The sequence below is a fragment of the Schistocerca nitens genome, chromosome 6, assembly GCF_023898315.1.
Source record: "Schistocerca nitens isolate TAMUIC-IGC-003100 chromosome 6, iqSchNite1.1, whole genome shotgun sequence".
In the NCBI taxonomy this organism is placed as follows: Eukaryota; Metazoa; Arthropoda; class Insecta; order Orthoptera; family Acrididae; genus Schistocerca; species Schistocerca nitens.
In genome coordinates, this window is record NC_064619.1 from 209,764,848 (window position 1) to 209,770,291 (window position 5,444).

Sequence of the window (5,444 nt, forward strand, 5' to 3'; positions counted from 1 at the left end):
CACGCGCCACAACTCGCGGCAGTATCAGACTCTTGTGTCCAACCTGATTACATGAAAACTTAACATTTAAAGTACTTATTCTTGTCTAATAATCCAGAGTGCCGATTTTACGATCCATTTCTTTCATTTATACACATATTTTAGTCGAATGTTTAACTAATAAGATTATTTTTTAATTTTTATATTCTCGGCCAATTTCTCATTGATGGTTTACACGATTTCGAACAATGAGCTCTGCATTATTCTTTGTGTACATTGTTATTTAACAACAAATTATTTTTGAAACGTAAACGTATGCTTTCGCGGCCATTGTCACTATGGATCAAACTGTCTAAGATATGTGACCGCATTGTTAATATGCAAAAATCCCTAACGTTCTGGCCGAAACGTTGGAGAATTTTACGTATTGACGATACGGCAATATACCCTGAAGTATTTTTCAAACCTTCCATTTCCTTTCTTTTACATTACATTTTGTTAAATTTATGTTTAGTAGTAATCGGACTAAACAAAAACTAATGGCGTTAGCTACTCATACACACAAAATTTCTAATGTAATAATGCGAGTTTGCAAGACGTATTGCAATATTCCATACTATTAACAAATGGCGAAAATAACGTGTTCATTCGGTTTGAAAATATAGTGGGATCCCTATTATGTAAGAAATATTGCTTTAGTTTATACACTGCCGTTTGTAAAAAGTGCAACACCGAGAAGGAATTACCCGAATAGCGCCACACTTGGTGGAAGTGGTGACGGGTGTGCAAGCAATACGTAATACGTTTTGCAGCGAGATGGGGTACACGTAGGCCGAGCAGAGCCCTCTCGTGTCGGTCCGACAGGGTCGATGTTCGCCTAGTGTAGTCGGTGCAGAGCTGTCACACAAGGTGGAAACAATACAGTGAGTGCCAGTATGCCTCGTCGACGTCAGAGGGAGCCATATCAGCATGTGAGGGAGTTCGAACGGGGCAGAATAATCGGTCCCCGGCAACGGGGTTGTCATACCGCGACATTTCGGCTCGTGCAGGGCATGCTGCTACGACAGTGATGCGTGTGTGGAAGCAGTGGATAGAGGAAGGTCGTACGCAGCGACGAGCGGGAACTGGACCACGGAACATGACCACAGCATGGGATGACCGTCATCTTGTCCGCATGTCCATTACTGACAGTACAACGTCATCCACAGTGTTGACTCGTCGCTGGAGAATTGCAACAGGTGTGAACTTGTCTACGTAGACGGTTTGTCGCCGTCTGCTGTAGATTGGACTGGCTGCACGCATGTCATTACGTTGGTTTCCATTGTCCAGAAACCAAGCTCCTCCGACTGGAATGGGCACGTGAACACCGTGCTGGTGTGCTCAGTGGCAACATGTAATCTTTTCGGGTGAGTCCCGCTTCAACGAGTCCTACAGTGATGGCGGCATACGAGTCAGGCGGTACCGTGGTGAGCGCAACCTGGAGGGCTGCCTTGTGGAGCGGCATAGTGGACGAACACCAGCTGTGATGGTTTGGGGCGTCGTTGGTTACAACAACCGATGTCGCCTCGTACGTATTGCGGGCACTTTGAACAGCAGCCGGTACCTAACGGAGGTTGTGGAGCCTGACGTACTCCCACTGCTTGAGGCAGCTCCACAGGCCACATTTCAACAGGACAATGCCCGGCCACATATTGCGAGGAATGTACAGGCCTTATTCGAAGAGCGACGGGTACCATTGCTTCCCTGGCCTGCACTTTCGCCAGACATGTCCCCCATCGAATATGTCTGGGATATGGTAGGTCGGCACCTTTTGCATCACGGTCCTCCAGTAACTGGTGTCACGGATTTGTGGGCTCGGGTACAAACTGCGTGGAAGGAAATCCCTCAGGAACGTATTCAGTACCTTATTGGTTCAATGTGACGGCGTATAGCAACTCTAATTAAGGTGGACATACTACATGGTGGACACACTACATACTGAATAGTAGGGCTCAAAGGACATGTACAGATTTGAAAAGGAAATAATTTGTTACTCGTCATATACCTAACTTGTGGGGCAACGGCCTTGCCGCAGTGGATACACCAGTTCCCGTCAGATCACCGAAGTTAAGAGCTGTCGGGCGTGGCCGGCACTTCGATGGGTGACCATCCGGGCCGCCATGTGCTGATGCCATTTTTCGGGGTGCACTCAGCCTCGTGATGCCAACTGAGGAGCTACTCGACCGAATAGTAGCGGCTCCGGTCAAAGAAAACCATCGCAATGACCGGGAGAGTGGTGTGCTGACCACACGCCCCTCCTATCCGCATCCTCGCCTGAGGATGACACGGCGGTCGGATGGTCCCGATGGGGCACTTGTGGCCTGATGACGGAGTGCTGCTGCTGCATATACCTAACTTGTAGTGTTAAATCAATTGAATTCTTGCGTTTCCTTCTTGGTGCTGCAGTTTCCACAAATGGTAGCATACTTTGAATGGGTTAATTACATATTGTAGAGTTAAATCATAGTACCGACCTTAGATTTTCTACTCAGTCCACATGCTTAATGCCCGTCGGTTTCCTGCACAAGTCGTCAGGAAATCGTCACCTTCTAGGTACCTGTCCGATCCAATGTATCACGTCATAACGCTTGTTGCATATTTCTTTCGAGCATTAATACATAAAAGGAAATAACACAAAGTAACAAATTCTTAAGTTTTCAATCAATCAAACCTCCGTGAATTGCTCTGAATTTCTCCCCAATTTGAGATAAACAAACAGGCGCGACAGTTGGGCACATTCTCATGTAATGACTACAGCGACGCGGCACAAAGTCAGTTTGTTATTAAATCTGTAACATTGGTAGTGGCCGGAAAAGAAGCCATTACAAGTGTGCCATACAGCTTTTTGTGTCATTATACAGCTTATGACCGAGTTCCTTTGGAAAAAAACATGAATTTTCACAACTCATGATTAATCATATCCGAAGATGATCATTGAACGATGGAAAGTGATAATCACTTGTGGCAATTTAAACTCATACTGTTAAGTTTTTCATGTCTGGAGTTGCGGCATTTGTCTTGAGAGTATCATCTATTAAGCCCACCCAGACATTTAGGGTTACACTCGTCTGATGTGAGACGTTCCCGGAGAGAGGGGGGGGGGGGAATGGGGTCCACTAGGGGCCGAGCCGCACAATAACCCTGGGTTCGGTGCGGGGCGGTGGTGGGGTGAGTGGACTACTGTAGCCTGTTTTGGGGTTGTGAACCACTGAACGCTACGGCGGGGACGAAACCTCTCCGTTGTCTCTAGGTCCCCAGTTCAATACAATACAATACAAATAATCTATTACCTACTTATTTCTTAAAAATCTCTTTCAGAGCCATCGTTTGTTTTCGTACGAAGTATCCTGATGGCACTAATCGCAGTATATCATTCGCGTAGGTGATGTTTATGATTAACATGTTTTCCAGTCACATCAAATTGTGGCAAACTGTTGTATTGGAGCTTCAAGTAAACAGAAAAATAATGAAAAATGCAGTTTAATATCTCTCGCTTCCCGCCTCGAGAACGTGAAGATAAGTGTGCTTTGCTTTTGCTTTCTTTATTACTCATCCTCGAGCTGAATTCAGACACATAATTTTTTTTGGTGTTAAACTAGTATTTGTGTACACAGTGCCTGTTTTCATTGCAACGTACGTGCTTGTTGCTTGGAGGAGGAAGTTAACACACATTTGCGCGTGCTTTATGATCAAGTCCTATCTTTACGATGGTGCTTTCTGAGCCGCGTGTTAAGGTAATGGTCTCATAATTTTCTCCGCCTCAGCGAGCACATTATGAGTCGTTAAAGCGACGCACGTCTCCGGGAGCCGGTGTTACCGCGCTGGAGCCGCGGCAGTGTGAACAGCACCTGCCACGGGAACTTTTGCGTAAGGAAAGAAACTTAGAAAAAACACCTTACTGTCATGTATTCGGGATGCACGTATATACAGTGAAATAGGATAGCAGTTTTCGAGGCTAGACGTTAAGACCTTGTGCAAGGCAGTCACATGAATATTTTTTTTATTCGTTGAATATGTGCTATGCAACTGAAAATAGTCCTCAGTGTGTTTAATGACTTCCAAGATGCTACTGCAGGCGGGTGTTAAATGAATGTGCGCAGCGGAAAACAATAAACGCTAAAATGATGATTTGGCCCTGTCTGACTACCCCCTGAAGCAGGATCTCTTAATTCTATAAATTACAATCTAAACATAAATGAATGATGAAGCCAACTAATCTTACTAATGTTGTTCCTGCTTTTATTTTTATTATAGATTAAAACAAACCTTTATATTACAAAGTTTACATTTCCTAAGTAAAAATACCAAACAATTGCCCAGCTCTGCCCCTTATTATGACTGCGCGGTCTAATATCAATAACACGAAATGACTGACTTCATCTACATACCAAACACTAGAAGACGCTACTTTCAAAGATGATCTACGGTGGTGTGGAACCTCAGTGGAAATAAACTAACGTGATCACAGCTGTTTAGCTTTTTATGTGAATATACATCTGTTAGAACTGACCGGTGTTTATATGGTGTCTCAAGCAAAACTGGCCTGGAGAACAGAGTTCCAGGGTACAAAGAAACATAGCAGGGAAAGGAAATACAGTTCTGACTACAACAGATGCTGAAAGTGACAACCATTCATCTCTTGGCACTTTTGGGCCCTAGTCAGCAACTTGCTGAGGGTGGACCAAAGCTGGACTGCTGGAATTGCTGCTCACTCATCCGAAATATTGTGCTGCAGTTTTTGCAGACTACGAGGGCTGTTGTGGTCAGCCTTAGACTTGAGGACTCCCCACACAAAGTAATCACACATTGGCAGGTCAGGTGACCTGGGTGGCGAGCTAGGACCACGCTCAGACTGACCTCTGCTAACAACTCCGTCAGGCGTGAAAAATGTGTAAATGTGCTCCAAGGTTCGGCCGGCTGTAGGGGCAGTTGTTCCAGCTGTAGGTTTTTTCCCACCTCCTTTAACGTTGCCTACCTGGCATAAGGGGCAGTCAAATGAAGACCGAACACCTGCTACAACTGGACCACTGAATTGTTCCATTCAAATGTAATCATCACCCTCGTTAAAGCATTTATCCCACTGGGAGATGAGATAATCATTTCCTGTTTCGTAGAACGCAGTCGGTTGCTGACGGATCCGCAACCTTCATCCACTCTTGCAGTTACTCGTCCGTCTGAAACCGATGTCCACGCATGTCTCTCTCCAGGTCACCAAGGATGTGAAAATCACACGGTGAAAGATCCAGGCTGTACGGAGAAAGCTGTGTTTGCCTACAAAATCGCTGAAGCGTAGTCTTCGTCCGATTGATGGTGTGGGGGAAGGCGCTATTGTGCAACAGGATGATTCCGTCCGACAGCATTCCTGACTTGCATGCTCGTTGCAGTTTCTGCAAAGTACACTCATAGCGCTGCGCATTGAGCGCGCT

General features: G+C 45.5%; 1 pseudogene; it reads left to right on the forward strand.

Moving 5' to 3' along the window:
* Positions 1 to 2,034: 2,034 nt before the first annotated feature.
* LOC126191846 (5S ribosomal RNA) lies at positions 2,035 to 2,152 on the forward strand (annotated as a pseudogene).
* Positions 2,153 to 5,444: the final 3,292 nt, after the last annotated feature.